The following is a 21,110-nucleotide window of genomic DNA, read 5'->3' on the forward strand; positions in this document are numbered from 1 at the left end:
AGAACCGAACTACCAAGCCAGGTCTTTCCTGAGCCGGAAACAGGCATCCTGGGACCGGTTTCGGGGTAACACCCTTCATCAGCCAGACTAGCTTGAAACCAGTGGCAATGTGAGCAAGGGACCCACGTCTGGGCATGGGAAATGCCTCCACTTTCGAATTTTCACTCTACAAATGAAGCCTAGCATGCCGATTTTACAATTAATTTAAAGGGGTGTAGTAATGAACGTAACTTTATGTGGTACCTGCGCAAGGGGAATGAATATTACTGACCTCTTGGAAGCAGGGCCTTAGAGTTCATCTCTATAGAACAATATAGATTGCTATGTGAACAAAAAAGAAGAAAACAAACGCTAATTTTATTTGCAATATTTTACGGTTGCAATAACCTATGAAAGTACATACAAATAAATACATGACACCGCACACTTAAGCTGTACGTCTGCCAGCATTTCTCATTTAGTGTGTTTTTGCTAGAAAGATAGTGCATAGAACATATTCAATTTGAATTGCTAATGTGATATTTGCTAATGGCGGCTGTGGACGTTTATAGCCTGTCAGAAAGAGTCACGCTGTATGTGCTGTCCCTCCGGCAGAGCTGATCATGCGACCCCGCTGAATTGTATCACAAGCCATCTGTCCGCACATTCGCACTGTTTCATCCCCTCTGAGTTAGAACGCATCTTGATATCGGCAAATAACCTTTTGTTTCTTTTCTAAGTTTACTAATGGTGTGCGTTATTTACAATTAATTGGGCATGTGTGACTCCTGGCAGATCGCACTTCATTTTTTCAATGTATTCGAATTAGGAATTACGTTACATTCTGTTTACTTTTAAAATTGGTTTTCTTATGCGGTAAGTAATTTTACAGGGCTTTTTTAATGAACTCAACCTAGTCATAATGCACATTTCACAACAGAAAGATGCATAATATATGGGAACTGATTTGCATATTATTAAAAAGATATATACGATGCAAGACTTTAGAATACTCTGAGTTTCAGTTTTGCTATCATTTCTACTTACTCATTTAAACTACATCCGGTGTCAAGGGCGAGAGAGAGAGAGAGCGTTCACGGCTATATTTTGAAAATGGAAATATTCTGCAAAATTGTAGCATCCTCTATCTCTATCTCTTTTCGAGACTATTTTGAACAATATGAACTATGTATTCGTTAGCTGTAATTAGCATCTATATACACTGCTCTATGTAAAAAAAAAAGTGCAGGGGGTGCAGGGGTGCAACGTTTTTTCTTAGGACCCCCGCCACCAAAAATGCCAAATGGAAAAGTTGCCTAGCAATGATTTAATTTCATCACTGTTTATTTGAGCAGAGGGCCGGCTTTTGCACTGGTGGTGCCCAGTACTACAATGTTTTTTGGCGCCTCCATCCGTGGTGGAGGTGGTGACCACCTCCACCACGGATTTCCTCACCACCACCTTTTAATAGTGATTCTCAAGTCTCCATAACCACTGTTTTTCAGAGACATTTAATTAGTTTTGTAGCGCCACTCATACCAGTGCAGGGTGTCAGAGCACTTTGCAACACATACACATTACACAGAGGCAATCAATCACACATGTGTACATCAGTGTATACGAAACGTTACACAAGCCAGAGGACCACGAGGTGTAGGAGTGACATGTCACCCATACTGGTACACAGTATAGTTTAAGAGTGCTTGGTCTGGCGAAGCACAAACTCAGAATTGAAAACGGAACATCATAGTTGGGGGTTCTCTTCAATAATAAAAATTGAGTTGAACCCTTTTTGCAACATTAATCTATGCTCTAATCTATACTTTGCAGGGTGCATGCTGTTCTATTGATGACAGTTAATAATTCACTGTTCTATATTAGAATTTTAAATTATTAACTGCAAGTAACACAAGGATGTCTCTCAAAAAGCAGTAATCCACTGACCTATTTACATTATATGCACTTTGTGATCTGCATGGTACACGTTCTTTGCAGTGAGCATATTCAGCCCTGTGCTATTTTATGATCAGTCAAAACCTCAACTAGACAAAACTCTTATCTCAATCCAAGAAGAACATTAATCTCAGGCGTTATCTTGACATTTTTATTGTTGCCTGGAAATTGCTGGAGGCAAGGAAGGAGGTAGCAGGTACTTTTAAAACCAAAATAAACAAGCAAACTCTGGACCCCTGAAGTCAGCATCCAGTGCAGTGGCACCAGTCGCACTGCCCTAAAGCCGGCCCTGTTTCAGCACCCTGACCATACTGTCTTTTTATCTTGATATTGCAAGCGTTTTTTTTCCCTGCTTTTCCCCTGTGTCAGTTTTTACCTACACTTGTTATGCTCTTACATTCTCTATGTGCAATCTTTTTCTATCTTGCTCTCGGTCAGAATTTGATGATGAAACATAAGTCCTGGTTACTAGAAATGAGCTTTAGTGCCCACCACATTCAACTATTGGTAGAAATTAAGTCCTACAAATTGATGCATGAACTCACTTTATTCAAAATTGTAATAGCCTTACAAGTAAAAAGTTTTGCGTCAAGATAAATAAATACCTTATTAGCTCTTTTCAGTGATGTACAGAGCAGACATCATTACATGCGGCAGGGAACATGTAGGACTTCTATATTTGCAGTATAGAGACTTTAGGGCATATTATCAAGCTGGGGCGATAAAATTATCGCCGCTTTATCGGCAGGAAACTGCTGATAAAGTCGTGATAATGGGCTTGATAATATGCTCTATGGAATTCCAATCGAAGCTCATGTTAAATGTGAAGAACATCTAACATGAGCTTCGATTGGAATTCCATAGAGCATATTATCAAGCCCATTATCGCCACTTCATCAGCAGTTTCCTGTCGATAAAGCGGCGATAATTGTATCGCCCAGGCTTGATAATATGCCCCTTAAATCTCAGACCATGACAAAATATAATATGGAATATATATATTGACTACACTAAATACTATCATGTTCATGTTATTGTGAATACCTATGTTTGAAACACAAAAAATTGAGTGACTATAAATTGTTTTCTTTTGCAATAAAATAGATGTAAACATATTGTTTATTAAAATATAATTGTGTAGATTATGTAGATATGTTGTAATAGTAATGTTTAGTAATATATATCTTTTAATTTATATAATGAGTTACTTTATAGTTTATATATTTTTTTCTAATTACTGAGCATTTGTGGACAAGGTGTGAGTTTTATTTAATGATTTTAATTAACATTTTTCTTTAATTACGTTTTGATTTTTTGAAATTGTAATTATATTTAACATGTTATTAAATGTGCTGTGTATATATTGGGGTTATTTTATTTTAGGCTTGATGATAAGGATTTGTGTTTAATATTATTAGTTGTGGGGTTTATTGGGAGAAATAATGGGCTGTCATTTGTTGGTGCTAATTTAGAAACTAAGCAGTTTTTCAGTTAATTAAAATTTGTAGGGTAGTGTTTTTAGAAAAATGTATTGAATTGGTACTCCTACATATTCTTTGGACCTGATCATTTTTTCAAGTAAATATTACATTTTTTAAAGAGTTCTTTCATTTTTACATTTTTGGCTTCATTTTTTATAATATGAGAACATAGGTTTACTGTTAGTTTTGAGGGGTATTGATTTTACACTATTTAATTAATGTATACAACTCTTTTATTTTACATTTTTGTATCTCTGCTTATAATCACAATAAAATGCTACAAAAGAAACTATTTTTGTATACATTTTAAAATTAAAAAAGATAAGTTGCAAAACTATTTTTCAATTTGTAATTCTTTTTATGCCATTTGAGTTTAGGGTTAATTGCTTTAGTAGTTAAGAGAATTAGGGCCCCATTAGGATGGCGGGCGGATTGCACCCGCCAGGCCGGAAAGACCGTCTGCCACTTTTCAGCCCGGTCGACATGCCGACTGGGCAGAAAAGGGTTCAATGTGGTGGCAGTGTTTTCCAGACACCGCCAGCCATATTAGAATGTGCCTTTGTGAATGCCTTTCCATGGTGGCCAGCGGAGTCTGTTTGGGGAGCCCGTTGCGGGCCCCAATGGACTCCAGGGGGTGGGGGGATACCTATGGTATGCCTTTCAAATACCGCAAGGTGCCTGTCACGTTGTGCTTTGAAAAGCACTACATATATTTTTAGCATTGCGGCAGGTGGTGCTTTCAGCACCGCCCGCCGCAATGTTAAAAATATGGGATGCGCCCGCCACTGTGGTGGGCGCATCCTAATTGCCCCCACGGGACCCTAGCCCTTATGGAGGGTGGTCCCTTTTAGCGTGAAGATGGCAGGCGGCCAAAGTCCGCTGCCATCCTAATGATACCCTTAGTGTGATTTTTAAAGCACAATCCTATTATATAGGTAATTCATATTTATACAAGTTTTATTTCAATACTACCTGCTACCCTTTTCTAAAATGTAAATACTTTGTCTCTTGTCACACCATAGTAGGAATGATACATTTCACCCTCCTGTCTCTCCATCTCTTGCCTCACCCAATTCATTCACTTTGTTCAATATAAGTTGTGCTGGAGTTACATTAGTAAATCTCACCCACGTTTCACAATTTCATATGGATTGGCATTACACTAGGCATAGTACACCCTTCACTTTTCTCTCCCCCCAATTATATTTGGGTTGGTTTACAATAGGTGATGATACTACTATGATTATTGTTCATGTTTAATAAGCGTTATTGGAATAATACCGACTGTAACAAATAAGCCATGAATTTGACATATGAACTGTGAAATAGCAAAAAGGAAAAGATAGGCAATAAACAGATAAGAAAGCTATTTTCATTTGACAATATCTTAGTGAAGGTGTGGCACAGTGACCAGGGGGGCCGACTCTGAAGCACGGGGCTCATGGTTCAATCCTTGGTGCCGGAAACAGTTAAGCCCAGCACCGTTTGTTTCTGGGAAATAACTCGCTTAATCTTCCTGACGGCCCCCAGTGCCTTAGGACCGTTAGGGGTGATTAGTTCACGCTTTGCAAATATGTTATTATTATGTAGGGGGGGAAAGGGGGAACAAAATACATCTTCAACTGAAGATTGAGTATCAATATAGACTACTTACAAAAATAATTAGATTACCTAAAAAACAATTTAATAGTGGAAAATAAGGGAGAGGAAAAAGCTGCGACATTAGTAGTTTATGGAGGGTGAAAATGTTGATAATCGTTGCTTAATACACAAATTGTTGTAACCTTATTTAAATAATTGGTTTATGGTGATTAAAATAAATCCCTGTTTACAAATAGTTTAACGGAGGAGTCAAAGCAATAACCAGTCTGTGATAATGACAAACATTGTTCCACCATGACTTCACTGAAAGTTTAGTTGAACATTTCCAGTTTAGTGAAATTTGCTGAAAGGCTAAGCCAACATCAAGTCAAATAAACCTTTTCATGTAAAAGTAATCCCGATGACTCTGATAGACTTCTTGTGAAAAAAATATTATTCAAGAAGGGACTATGCATAAGTTGAGAAACACAACCAAATATTCCTCCAAAAGGAGGCAACACCAGGGCAGGAGAAGGAAAGGGCAACAAATCAGCCAAGGGAAAATCACAAGACTAAAAGTCTTGTTATCAGTATGTGCAAAGGTTGCAGTGGATAGGGGAGTAAAACATAGTCTATGGTATAGAAAAACATGGATTGAGTGGTGGAGGCCGATCTAGAGATCTTCAATGATCTAGCCCAGGTCTTGTCTCATAAATTGATGCTCCAAACACAACCTAAATCTGTCTCCCAGGTAAGTTCCAATTTAGATTTAGGACAGTCAGAGTTTGGGGTATGAAGATGTTTATAGATCAGTGCTGCTTTGGGAAGTACTGCTAATAGTTGGAGAAGTGGACCCTCTGTGGATATAAATTCATTTGAAGGAAGAGTATAAAGACACCCTCACAAAGAAAGAGAATTTAAGCCAAAACAAGCAAGGACATTTAAAAGTATCCTGAAACTGAAGAAAATAAGGAGACATACCATCAGACATGTCCTGGACCCAAATAATTCCCTTTAGTCTCCAGTATTTCCAATACAGAGGTCTATTATTGATTGTAATGAGATGATTGTACCATATAGGAGATTGTAGGAAGGAATCCCTATGGATGATCTTTAACTGGCAATGAGGCCTTAACGCTGAGCATGTGTGTTTGAACAGCAGAAAAGACGTGTCACTAACTTATGTAGTAAAGGCAAGAACTTCCTTTACAGGGAAAGGAGCGTTAACCTATAAATGTGTGAAAAAGGAGGAGTCAGTAATAAGCCATTTAGAATCTAGTCTAAGACAAACGGCCATGTGATAGAGCCAAAAGTCGGGAAACTTCCCCCCTGCATTCGATTTAGGTTTCCTAAGGTGTGACAGGGAAATTCTGGATTTCTTATTATTCCATAAAAATGTTGAGAGATGGTAGTCGATATTTTTTAAAGTAAATAGACGGAATATGAATGGCAATATTAGAGAAAATATACAATAAGATAGGAGTAATCATCATTTTAATAGAATCAAGACTTCCCCACCAAGAGAGAAAAAGAGGGCTCCAGGAACAGAGGAGTTTAGAAATATGATCTAGTCTTTTTTCATATTGATTTTAACTTAATCTGATATGAAATTATTAAACCAGATGCCTAAGTATTTAATTTTAGAACTATTCCATTGGAACTTAGTTAAATCAAAACATTGCTTAAGACAACATTTGGTGATAGGAAGGAATTCTGTCTTGTCAGAATACATTTTATAACCTGAAACTAGGGGAAAGTCAGAGATTTCTTGCAATAGAGGAGGAATAGGGGTTTCAGGATAAGATATATAAAAAAAAATATTGTCCACATGGGCGGATTATTTCAAATGATGATTGCCATAAATAAATCCAGAAAAAGAGGTATTCTGGCGGATACGAAATAAAAAGGGTTCAAGTGATAAAATAAATAAAAGAGAAGATAGGGGGCAACCTTGAGGTACCTCACGTTGCAAAGGAAAGACTTGAGATATAAGGCCATTAACTACGACAGAAGCTCTAGCAAACGAATACGGCAAAGAAATAAGAGAAACAAGTTTAGGACCAAAACCATGCCAATGAAGAAATTTAAATACAAAGGACCTGTTTACCCTATCAAAAAGCTTGCTTTGCATTATTAAACACTGCAGCTAAAGAATAGGAAAGAGTTGGAGCCTTATTTAGAACATTAATTATTAACTGGGAGTTATAGGAAGTTACTCTGCCTTTAACAAAACCACACTGCTCTAGACCAACCAGATTCAGTAAAAGAGGTTCAAGACGTAAAGCAAGCAATTTGGCAACATTTTTATTATCTATATTTACTGGGGATATATGGTGATAATTCTAACTTTGTTTAAGATAACGACCATCTTTATGAATTAGGCATATCATAGCTTCCAAAAAGGTGCCATCTTGCTTACCAGTAGTATAAAAGTATTGAAAAATCTGTAGGAGTTTTGCAAGAAGTAGATTTGAGAAATATAAATACAATTCTACCCGAAATCCATATGGGCCCGGAGTATATAAAGTTTTATAAAATGTCATAAATTCATCTAAAATGTGCTGATCTTTAAACAGAACTTTCCATCCAATGAATGAATAGAGTCTACCGGGTATATAACAGCGAGCACTTCTCCCAAATCAGTTATTTAGAATAAGGTTTACATCCGAGATAGAAATACAATTGTCCCACAGACCAATGGTTTTCAATTTTTAGTATAAAAAATATATATAATTTTTATACTTCATGTTTTTAATAATATAATACATATACATTAATTATGAAAATGATACCAACATACTTTGAAGAATAAATAGGTAGCACATCAAATGTTAAGGAGCCAAACTAACATGATGATAAACAACTAACATATTATATGTACATCAATTACTGAAAGATGACAAGAGACATAACAAATTGTCAAAACAAATAGACAATAAAAAACAAACAATGATAATACCAGGAAAATATACAAACATCACACCAAAACAAAATACAATATATGCCCAGTATATCAAATGCTTATTCATACATATTCCAAGGAGAAAAGCGTCAAAGCGCATTTCAGAAGTGGCACATACATTGAAATATCCTTCATCAGGGTGCTGAGAATACAACTAAGTCAGTGGCAGAAGTCGGGCTGTATAACTTGCACTGTTGCTGAATATGTAGTGCTTGGGGTTCAGTGTTATACATGTCACCAAAAGGTTTTCAGGGTAAGAATAGAGGCTGGCTCTGTCGAAGGGATCTTCCCAAAGTGACTACTTCTGATGAAAACAATATAACATACGTCTAGGTAGCCATTCCTAAAGGCGTCTAGGTTTCCCATGGCCAGACTGGACCCAATGCTGTGTCCTATAGTTAGTCCTCAAGTAAATGTAAATGTGTAAATGTACATGAATTCATATAGTGCAAATCACCAACCAGTCTCTAAGCGCTTGCTTAGGGAACCCGTCCTGGTATTCCCCTGTGAGATAACCCCGGCAGGGTATCCGCAAGGTGAAAGCCAGGCATCCCACCGCGAGGGTCCGTTGTGGAGATTAAGCAATCTATTGCCCAGAGTCGCAGAGTGTGAACCTGTGAATCGGGTAGGCACCGGAGCGAGAATTGTCGAGTCCATGGACATTTTAGGACTCAAGACCCCGCCGAGCCGGGAATTGAACCCTGGTCCCGGGCTGACCTCTGCTTCCAGGTCTGCCTCCTCTAACCAGTGAGCCACACTTCTCAAGAGCGAAGGTATTTAAATGAGAGGTTTGATGGAAAAAATACAGGCGTCCCAGCCATGACACCGGCTCCGTAAGCTACCACAGTAATTATAGCCACATACAGCATGCGTGGTCAGTGAGAAAACTACTGGAATGAAATGTCAGCAATTAAAGTGGCGCCCTTCGGGTCTCGCATAGCATTCAGTAAGTCTACCAACACATGCTCCTTCTGATATTTGAGATAATTAGTCAACAGTTTGCCAACTTTATTTTGCCCACCATAATTACAAGCACTAGTACGAAGAAGAATAGATGAAGCATTAACCATAGTTATTTTGTTAAAATCAAGCTTTGTACGAACAAGCTCCTGTGAGGCAGAATCAAATGAAGAAGTGTAAAGTTGGTGTTGTAGGCATTTAATATTAGCTAGTAGAAATTTATGTTGAGTAAGTGATCATTTCTTTTTCCTGGAAACAAAGTCTATGATAAAGCCACGCGCAGAAGCCTTAATTGTGTCCCATATCAATGAAGGAGAAGTACCCGGATCCACATGAAAGTTTAAAAATTCCTCAGCAAATGAAATAAAAGAGGAATAAAAAACTGGATCCTGCAAAAGATAGTTACTAAACTTCCATCTAGAGGACTTGGGATGTGAATGGAGTTAATGAAAATCAGCCACAACCAGTGCAAGATCAGAGATGACATTCCTCTCAATTGAAGAGGAAATAAGGGGGATTTGCACGGGTGGCAAACAAGATGGCCGCTCCGTAAATACCTCTGCAACATCTAGAACAGCGTCAGTCACGGAGGGGTGCTCAAATGAGCTCATGCGGCAGACCGGGTGCAGGAATGTACCTGGGAGCAGAAAGGCAAGTTTTTAGACTTTGAAATGGTCTAATTTTGTTTTTATTCTACTTGCTCCTGGCTTGTACGTGTCCTGGCCGCCATTTTGAGAGCGGGAACTCTCATTTTTCTTACAAACTGCAGCATTAAGAGAGTTTGCGCTCTCGTTTTACATACAGGATGCAGCATTTTTAGATCTAAGACTCTCTTTCTTATTACCCTTATTGCAGCCAGACAGCATTGTTTTACTAGCATGAGAATTTCTCTGGCATTATTCAGCACAGAGGGATCGCGGTGTTTTTAAAAGATCAAAGCTGTTTTTTGAGGAAATTTGTTGTTATTTGAAGTGTTCTCTTATTTATAAACAAATTTATAAAAAATAAATGAACGTGGTTTTCAAAGCCCCAGGTCTGGGACAGCTCATATTATATATATTGAATGGTCAAAGTGGCAGTTGTTGGAATTCTTGCCTCTATCCTGGGAAGTTCTATTCTTTTCAGCCATTTTGTTTTCATTTCAAGAGTCGGCTTGAGGAGAAGTATTTTGACGTCAAATTTGATAAAATTATAACTCTTCTTAAGAATATCCGTAATAGGTAGCTGTGTTTTCTCTCTCTGCTCAAAATGGATTCTGCAAGTTCAGGCAAATCACAAGGATCTTCTGGTTTCAATGTTACCGTCGTAAATAGAATACTAGTAACACCAATAAAAGAGCTAAATAAGACCCTTCTTCTCCGACTAAGTCAACTCTACCCCTAATATTGGAGGATATTATGGATGATCTGAAAAATATCCATCCATTTATGTTAGAGACCACTGCAACACTTCAAAGAATTGATGAGAGATGGTCTGGTTTAGATTTGAGGCTGGCTGATGCTGAACATAGAATTAGTGATGCACAAGATTTGGTCGACAAAGTAAATGTCTTATCTAAAGAGGTTGTCCATTTGAAGAAAAGGACAGAAGATTTGGAAAACCAAAATAGATGTAACAATCTAAGAATTTATGGTATTCCAGAGGGATCAGAAGGAAATGACAAGATCTCTTTTTTGAAGACACATAATCCACAAATTGTCAGTCTATCAAAATCTGTAGACCTTAATATCCAGAGAGCACACAAGATTAGTTCTCGTATAACAGAAACCTCAAATAAACCACAAGGAATTATTGCCTATTTTCTTTTATACTTGTTACACTACTCGACCTTTGGTTCAGGGAGATTAGGAAACCCTCAAAAAGATCAATGTTTACTGGAGTGCGGTATATGTGTTTCCTCTGCCCCACATTGAAATTATGGCAGTTATCATAGGGTATTCCTAGTTGTGTTGGCTGCCAGCCTCATCCAGAGGCACCTCTGGTCTTGAGTGCAGTGTCCAGAGACAAAGGATTTTCCCCACAAGAAAAATATAGGCAATTGATACACATAGGAAATTTAAAAAGGGGTTCTGTTTGTCTTTCACTATTACTTAATTGAACGTATTGATCTTGGTAAGTTTGTTGGATATTCTATTCAGTCTTTTACTCCTTTCTTCTTATTTTCTTAACCCTCTTACTTAAATAGCCTCTGTATATGTGTCAGTATTTACGTATATTTCGACATGTATGGCCAGCTATTTATTTAAGTTTCGCTAAAAGCTTTACAATTCTATTCTTGAAATGATCATAATGAGTAACTTATGTATGGTGTCACGGAATGTTAATGGTATTTGTAACCTTGTTCAAAAACAAAGAGTTTTGTCCCACTTGTCTAAATTGAATTGTCAAATTGCTTTGTTTCAAGAAACACATCATAAGGAACAAGACATTAAATCTTTTAAGAGACAACGGGTCAGGAATGTATTCAGTGCCCCTGCTGTACAAAACAAAAATGGTGCTCTTATATTGTTTCATAAATCATTAAACATTGCTATGTATTTTTGCCCCATTACACATGAAATGTTTTTATTGTCTGGATTTTATAAAGATATACACATGTTTGGAACTGCGTTGAAGTTATATTTATTGTTATATTCATAAGATGATTTTTTGAAATAATTTTTTTTAGTTCTGTAATGTTGATGAGTATTTTTAACACACTTTTATGGTTTTTAATAATAACTGAATAAAGTAATTTTGACTGACTAACACTAAATATTCAATTGATAAATGAATACAAATGTGATGCTGGAAGATGGCTTGTCCTAGAAGTGATCAAAATGTTTGATTTGCAATATATATGGGCCAAAGGGAGTAGATCTCCCTTTTTGTAAGGACTTTTCTTCTATAATATCCTCCCATGCCTCAGAAAATGTAATTGTTGGTGGCAATTGCAATCAATGTATAGACCCATTTTTATACCGTAAATCACAGGATGAATTTATTCCATCTCAAAGGCATTAAACTTTCCACAAAACCCTTTGTGCTAGAGGATTGATTGATGTCTGGAGAGTACTCTACCCTGATGTTTGGAATTTATTTTCTTTTCTCCTGCTCACAAGTCCTATTCTAGAATAGATTATGCAATTTTCACACAACATGCACTTCAATTTTGAAACATGCAGAAATAGTATCAGCTCTTATTTATGATCATGCACCGGTTATAGTTGAATTGGCTTATCTCACACTTATCTCCTCTACTCACAGATGGATATTTAATAACTCTCTTTTATTGGATCCACAGTTTATAGAACAATTCGCAACCTTTACAGAGAAATATTTCACAAACAACCTTCCTTCAGATACACAGATGACTTTTGTTTGGGATGCTTTTAAAGCAACTGTGAGAGGTTTTATAATTGACTATGTAGCTAGGAAATAGAAAAGACTTCCTAATGATTCCAAACAACTCCTAAATCAGATAAAGACCTTGAAATATACATATGTTTCCTCCAATAATAGCGATACACTATTTAAACTTATTAAATTCAAGTTGCAATATAACAAACAATCTTTGGGATGATTCTTTTGGTACCCTACTTCGATTTAATGCAAAAATGCACGGAGACCGCAATAAAGCAGGTAAATCTTGGGCAAATTACTTGAAAATTAAAAAACAGAAATCTCGGATTGTTGCCATCTCTGATTCCTCCGGAGTCCAACATATTAGCAATTCAAAATAGAATGTTTTACTGATTATTATAAAAACCTTTACAACCCAGAATCATCTCCCTCCACTGAACAATTAGATTCCTTTTTTCAGTCAATCCCCAAAGACCCTAATAAAAATGTAGACCTAGCCTCCCTAGAGACACCTGTGTCTGAACAAGAATTATTAACTGCCATAAATCACCTTCCCAAAGATAAAACACCCGGGCCCAATGGCTTTACTCTACGCTTTTATTTACACTTTAGACACCTTTTAATTCCTAAGCTACTATAGCTTGTTAATCATTTTTTTAATACTAGTTGTACACAGGGTTCCTTCACTCAGGCCATGTTATGCTTAATCCCTAAAAAAGACAAAAACCCTTTTCAGTGTATCAATTATAGACCCACCTCATTGATTAATACGGACTGCAAGATGTTCGCTAAATTTTGCCCCTTCGGAATAATTATCTTATTTCAGACTAAGTAGATATGCACCAGTCTGGTCTTGTGAAGGGAAGATCCATTTTAAATAACTCAAGAATGTTTTTTAATATTAGACATTCAGCAGCTAAATTTAGCTCTTCATTAGCTGCCATAACGCAAGATTTTGAGAAGGCTTTTGATTGAGTGAACTGGGATTTTCTGTTTTGTGCTTTGAAATGGCACGGTTTTAGTCCCCACTTTATCCAATACACCAAGTTATTATACTGTAATCCTTCTACATCTATTTGGGTCAATGGTACACAATCCAAATACTTCCCCCTTCATGGAGGTACCAGGCAGGGTTGCCCACTGTCTCCCCTATTATTCATTTTAGCACTAGAACCCTTTTTGGGAACAATTTGAAGATCCTCCATATTTTCTGGTTTTCAGTTCAAGAATTTGAATGTAAAATACACTGCTTATTCAGATGATATTTTGTTGTATGTATCTAACCCCACTACCTCCTTACCGGAATTCTTTTCATTATTAAATACTTACTCAACTGTCTCAGGTTATAAGTTGAATATTGATAAATCAGAAGTATAACCGCTGAATAAATATTGTCTCCCATATATGTGTAAAGACTCTGGTTTCAAATGGAGTTCAAAGGAAATAACTATCTAGGAATTCTTTATACTAATAATATTAAGGATACTATTAAAATCAATAGGAGTTAAATTATGTCTAAAATTAATGCACTAATAGATGGTTGGTCTCCTCTTTGTATTTCCTGGTGGGGTAGGTTAGCCAAAATTAAAGTGATGTTATTACCTATCGTTAATTTCTACTTTTCAATGCTCCCTATTTCTCTCCCACTTAATTTCTTTAAAATCATTAATTGCTCCTTACTTCAATTTTTATGGAATAAACGTAAACCCTGCATTGCTTTAGCCCAACTTCAACAACCAAAGGACCTTGGTGGAGTTAAATTTTCTAATATTAGAACGTATCACTCCACCTTTACATTGAAACATATAGGCCTCCCTTTCTGAAAATTACATAGGCTCATCCACATTATGGTGTCAATAAGAACATTCACAATTCTCCCCTTTAACTTACATAGATGTGAGCCATATCACCCAACCCCCAAGAGGTCTAATTTTTCCCATACTTACACTTTCAATAGCTATTAGAAAATCTTTGATTACTTCCTTAATTTCCATTTCTGAAAATATTTTACAAACCCCAATATGATATAATGAAAATAATAAATTAAACAAAAGTACTCTTGGGTGGAAAGAATGGATTAACAATAGGATTATTGTCATCGGACTACTTTTCCAAATAATACTTTGTTTAATTTTTCTGAGATACAAGAGAAATTTCATATATCTAACAAATATGCTTCTCAATTTGATCTTCTTAGACCTCTACTCATTATATATACATATCAGCAAACTCTTCCAGATACAGATATACAGCCCTCTTTGTCCTTAATAGTTTTTCTACAGAACTGAAGGCCCCAAACATATACAAACTATTGTTTATTTCCTCTAAAACTTTTTCAAAGTATAAAGTAGACTTCTATGGGAATCGGAGTTACATCAAGAATTTTCAGCTCTCACTTGCAAATCAATTTGGACCAAGATTCACAACTTGTGCAAAAGAAACAATTCATTGACAGAATGCTGGACAATGCAAACATTCACCCCCAGTCACAAGGATCTGGGTTTAATCCATCATTCTTTTGCTCACCACACCACCACAGTTATTGTTATATTCATAGGATGATTTTTTGAAATAATTTTTTTAGTCTTGTAACGTTGATGAGTATTTTTAACACACTTTTATGGTTTTTAATAATAACTGAATAAAGTAATTTTGACTGACCAACACTAAATATTCAATTGATAAATTAATACAGTCCATGGCATCGAACAGGTACATCAGAGGCAGCACATGAGAGGGGCTAAGTGCATCAACAGTCCATGGCATCGAACAGGTACATCAGAAGCAGCTTCCAATTATGAATACCCCTTGGCAGTGATCGCGTTAGACGCTGCCAAGGCCTTTGATCGAGTTAATTTCGTATACTTAAAAACACTCCTGCATTATCTCAACCTAGGAGACAAATTCACGCAATCTATTTTTTCTTTGTATTATGCACCGACATCGCCAGTATGGGTAAACGGAACTCTCACACTTCCTATTAGAGTAATGCGGGGCACCCGACAAGGATGCCCCTTATCACCCTTGCTTTTTAACCTATATATAGAGCCTCTTGCATGTAAAATCAGAGCTTCAGAAGAGATACCCCCCTTTGTTGTGATGGACTGGTCAAAGAAACTTGGACTATATGCAGATGATATTATTGTTTATTCTTCTAATTTAGTTGGCTCTTTGGAAAATCTAGTTAAGACAACAAAGGATTTTGGTAAGATTTCCGGTTATCAGTTAAACCATGACAAAACTGAAATAATGACTTGTAATTTTAATACGGGAGGGGTAAAAACTACAGCAGTAATGAGATATCTTGGGATTAGGATTACGCAAAAAATTGAAGATTTGGCAAGAACTAACTTTGACAGAGTGAAAAAAGAAGTTGGTGACACACTAAAAGGCTGGATGAATTTACCCGTCAATATACGGACGATCTAATCTTGTAAAAATGGTGATTGTACCTAAAATTACTTTCTTGTTTGAGACTATTCCGTTGGGTTTTAAAAAGGAATGGCTGGTTAAGTTACAGAGTATGATAACATCATTTATTTGGGCGTCAAAGGCCTCTCGAATCTCATGGAAGAAAATAAGGAGGAGAGTAAACAAAGGAGGGTTGGCGGCTCCAGATATACAAATTTATGCATGGGCTTTTTGTTTAAAAAACTGCAGGATGCTGTTGGGTACCCTTCTTAGTTCTCAGATTGACGGACTATTTGGAATAATGCTGAAAAGGTCAGGATTTCATGAGTTTGGTTTTTTGTATAAGATTGCAGACCCTAAATTTTTCAAAAAGGTGAGACTCAAGACTTTGAGAGATTTGGCCGAGATATGGCATAAAATCAGGAAAATATCTTAACTACCTTATTTTAGCCATATGGCTCCAATATGGGAGTCTCCTGGAGCTCCTTCCTGAACAAAAGACGCGCTAGCACTACATCTGAAAAAGGAACCTGCTTTGCAAAGGTGGAAAGATTTGTTTCAAGATGGCAATTTAATTTCTTGGGGTTTTTGCCAGCAAATGTGGGGTCCAGTTTTTTCAAAATACAAATACTTACAGATCCAAAGCTGGGCAAATCATTTGGAATCAGAGATCGGAACGGAAAATGACTTCGAGTTAAAATTGGAGACAGGGGCTTTTAAGAAGAAAGTAGCTTTCTGGTATTGGCAAATACTAGAAATGGAGGATGGACCATTCGACCTGCCAGAGACCCTGTGGAAGGATAGCTTGCCAAGGATCGCGACAGAAGACCAATGGCAAGCAACTATGTGCATGCTATATAGAATTGTTAAACCTGCAAACCTAAGGTGAAACCTTTTATTTACCATTCACAGGGCATATTGGTCTCCGTATAGACTTTCTAAATTTAAAGATGGAGGGATTGTCGGATGTCCAAAATGTAAAGCTCCAAATGTCGATGACTTACACATGTTTGTATCTTGCCCAAATATCAACCAATTCTGGATTGACGTAAGTAATTCTCTCTCCAAATCTCTGAACCAATGCATTGAGGTAAGCCCTGAATTAATTATTACTGGGAGATATGATTTACAAAACAGATTTTTGAATAATAATGTTAGACTTACTTTTTATGCCATGTTGCTAGCACGTCGAGAGATATGTAAACTATGGGTCTCACCACTTAGTCCTATTTTAACGGATTGGATTTTAGCTATGAGGTACATGGCTAAGCTTGATATGTTAGACCGCTCTAAAAGAAATAGAGGATTTTGGATGCCCTTCTTGTTAAATTTTGGTTGATTCACATTTATGTTAAAGTCCGATGATTAAGCCCGTGCCTGTCTCGCTGGTATATGGACTTTCCCAGGACGATAAATAGAGATGGTGGAGGACACACATGTTGGGTCAGGTGGTCAAGAAGGATAGTTTAGAGGAAGGCCAGACTCAAGAATATGTGTTGTCTATGCCCCATTACTCTAATCCAACCTAAGAGATAAAAACAGCCCAGTGGTGGATTAGAAAGAAGTTATGGGCGGCAAGACGGCAAATGAGGATATAAAAAAAAAAAATAATAATTTTCAGCTCTCACTTGCAAATCAATTTGGACCAAGATTCACAACTTGTGCAAAAGAAACAATTAATTGACGGAATGCTGGACAATGCAAACATTCACCCCAAGTCACAAGGATCTGGGTTTAATCCATCATTCTTTTGCTCACCACACCACCACAGTTATTGTTATATTCATAAGATGATTTTTTGAAATAATTTTTTTAGTCTTGTAACGTTGATGAGTATTTTTAACACACTTTTATGGTTTTTAATAATAACTGAATAAAGTAATTTTGACTGACCAACACTAAATATTCAATTGATAAATGAATACAGTCCATGGCATCGAACAGGTACATCAGAGGCAGCACATGAGAGGGGCTAAGTGCATCAACAGTCCATGGCATCGAACAGGTACATCAGAGGCAGCACATGAGGGCAGACTGCAGTATCAGAACACCAACAGGGCATTGTGGCCAACAGAGCAGGTACATCAGAGGTAGCACATGAGAGGGCAGACTGAAGTATCAGAACAGCAACAGGGCATTGTGGCCAACAGAGCAGGGACATCAGAGGCAGCACATGAGAGGTGCTAAGTGCATCAACAGTCCATGGCATTGAACAGGTACATCAGAGGCAGCACATGAGAGGGGCTAAGTGCATCAACAGTCCATGGCTTCGAACAGGTACATCAAAGGCAGCACATGAGAGGGGCTAAGTGCATCAACAGTCCATGGCATCGAACAGATACATCAGAGGCAGCACATGAGGGCAGACTGCAGTATCCGAACACCAACAGGGCATTGTGGCCAACAGAGCAGGTACATCAGAGGCAGCACATGAGAGGGCAGACTGCAGTATCAGAACAGCAACAGGGCATTGTGGCCAGCGCAGCAGGGACATCAGAGGCAGCACATGAGAGGGGCTAAGTGCATCAACAGTCCATGGCATCGAACAGGTACATCAGAGGCAGCACATGAGAGGGGCTAAGTGCAACAACAGTCCATGGCATCGAACAGGTACATCAGAGGCAGCACATGAGAGGGGCTAAGTGCATCAACAGTCCATGGCATCGAACAGGTACATCAGAGGCAGCACATGAGGGCATACTGCAGTATCAGAACACCAACAGGGCATTGTGGCCAACAGTGCAGGTACATCAAAGGCAGCACATGAGGGCAGACTGCAGTATCAGAGCCCCAACAGAGTGCATCAACAGTCCATGGCATCGAACAGGTACATCAGAGGCAGCACATGAGAGGGGCTAAGTGCAACAACAGTCCATGGCATAGAACAAGTACATCAGAGGTAGCACATGAGAGGGGCTAAGTGCATCAACAGTCCATGGCATCGAACAGGTACATCAGAGGCAGCACATGAAGCCAAGAGAGCAGGGACATCAGAGGCAGCACAAGTACGTGGTGCAAGGTACCCGTCCCAAGGACAAGAACAATGCAAGTCTGGTTACAATGGACAATCTACACACCAAGTCAAATTACATGTGAGTGAAGGTAAATACACCTCACATCACGGAGCTGGTGGACTGCCTGAACTACTTGCCTCTGACACACTGGTAGCACCAGAAACTGGAGTGTGAGACACAGCAACAGCTCTAGTGACTGACACATGAGCCATAGACCCAGACACACTGCCAGCACCAGAACGTGGAGTGTGACACACAGCCGCAGCTCTACTGACTGACACATGAGCCATAGACCCAGACACACTGCCAGCACCAGAAACAGGAGAGGGCACAACTGAGACATTGCCACTACATGATGCATGACAGCAAACAACAGACACAGTGCCACTATCTGACAACTGAGAGTGAACCTCTGATGAGCCACTGGGAACACCGAAATGATGAGCCACAGGGCTGTATGGGCCAGGAGGCAGGGTGGCTCTGGGAGCTGGGGATAGCTGTACTGGAGCGACATCGAGGTGGTCAGGTGTCAATGGTGTGTGTCTACGTTTCTTAGGGATATGTAAGGGCACCCTGGACATGACAGGACTGGCAAGTGGTGCGGACTCTAATGAAATATCACCCACCAAAGGTGGAGCATCTGCTGCTGGGGGTCTGCTCTCTGGGGACGTGCTGGACCCTGCTTGTCATTTGCTGTGTGCCTGCCTTCTGGCCTCTGCATCATGTGTAATGGGGGATGCAACAACAGGGTACTCCTTCTTATGCTTCTGACGAGCCTGGATGGGAGTGGAGGTATGGGGGTACTCCGCCGCGGAGACATCTGTTTTCCGTTCCTTCAACAACATCAGCCTCAGTGCAGCCAGGGGTGATGTATGCCTGTCCTTGATGGAGCTAGTGTCTATGGGAGAAGCCTTGTCCCTTGGATTTGCCTTGGCTGTAGGAGGAGTCTTGTCTCTGGACTTTCCCTGTTCCCTGGACGGTGCCCTGTCCCTGGCAGGAGACTTGTCCTTTGTAGTGTACCTGTCTCTAGAAGACACCTTATCCCTGGGTGTGACCCTGCCTTTGTGAGATGCCCCTTCCTCTGTAGTGTGCCTGTCCCTGGGAGTGTCCCTGCTCTTGGGTGTGGCCCCTTCCTCAGTTGTGTCCTTGTCCTTGGTAGTGTCCCTGCTCTTTTGAGGTGCCTTAGTCTTTGTAGTGTCCTTGTCCCTGCTTTTGGGAGTCGCCCCTTCCTTATTAGTGTCCCTATCCTTGGGAGTGTCCCTGCTCTTTTGAGGTGCCTTTGCATTTGTAGTGTCCTTGTCCCTGCTTTTGGGAGTCGCCCCTTCCTTAGTAGTGTCCTTGTGAGTGTCCCTGCTTTTGTGAGGTGCCTTTGCCTTTGTAGTGTCCTTGTCCCTGCTTTTGGGAGTCGCCCCTTCCTTAGTAGTGTCCTTGTCCTTGGGAGTGCCCCATCTCTTTTGAGGTGCCTTTGTCTTTGTAGTGTCTTTGCCCAAGGGAGTGTCCCTGGACTTGGGAGTACCCCTTGCCTTGGGAGTACCTTTTGTGTGGGATGCCTATGTAGCATGTGAAGGCATTTCCCCCAACACCACTTGGGGATCCTGTGTGTGAATTCCAGTGTATCTCATGTCGTCTTTGGTAACAGATTTTCCTGTCCTAGGGGATGGTGTCTGTGCCCTCCGTGCCCTGCTGCTTGTGGCTGCTTCTAGTGCAATAACCTGTAAACGAGTCCTGGTCAGAATATTCACTCCCCCCTGAGACATCAAGTGGTGTAGATAGGGAAAGAGAAGTAGCACCCTGTCTATGCGACTGTACAATGGCAGAAGACACAGTGTTTGCCAATGACTGAACTGTCCTGTGTAGACCAGCAACATCGCCATGCATCCCTTCCATGAATGCCACCACCTGCCCCAACTTCCTATTGTAGTCTTGGAATGCATTGATCATGTTGGTCTGCCCCACACACAGCTGTCGCAGCAGATCAACAACCTCAGCACAAAGTGCACTTTGTGTCACCGGGGCAGGGGCAGTGGTGCCTGCACCGAACGCCACTCTGCTCCCCCTACTTCTGCGTGCACAAGCAGTACTTGGTGCAGTTGGCGGCAGTGTGGGCCTTGTCTGCTGTGTCCTGACCGAAGGTGTTGATTGCTCACTCCCTGTCTGTGACAACAGTGCTGACTCATCAACACTGTCAGAAGATGAGGACGATAGTGTCTCGACATGCGAGTACTCAGGGACGGTCCTGTCCCCCTCTCCGGGGCTGCCCTCTTCTGTGTCAGTCTGCGTGTGTGTGATGTCTGATCCGGATGCATTACCACCAACTCACCTCCGTCGTCTGTGGCTCAGTGCCCTCTGCCAAAGCTGAAATAGAGAGAAAAGAGGTGTAAGTAAGTGCCACACTCACGTACAGAAGGACAACAAATCTCTAATTCC

Source organism: Lissotriton vulgaris, chromosome 3_1 (genome assembly GCF_964263255.1).
Source record: "Lissotriton vulgaris chromosome 3_1, aLisVul1.2, whole genome shotgun sequence".
Lineage (NCBI taxonomy): Eukaryota > Metazoa > Chordata > Amphibia > Caudata > Salamandridae > Lissotriton > Lissotriton vulgaris.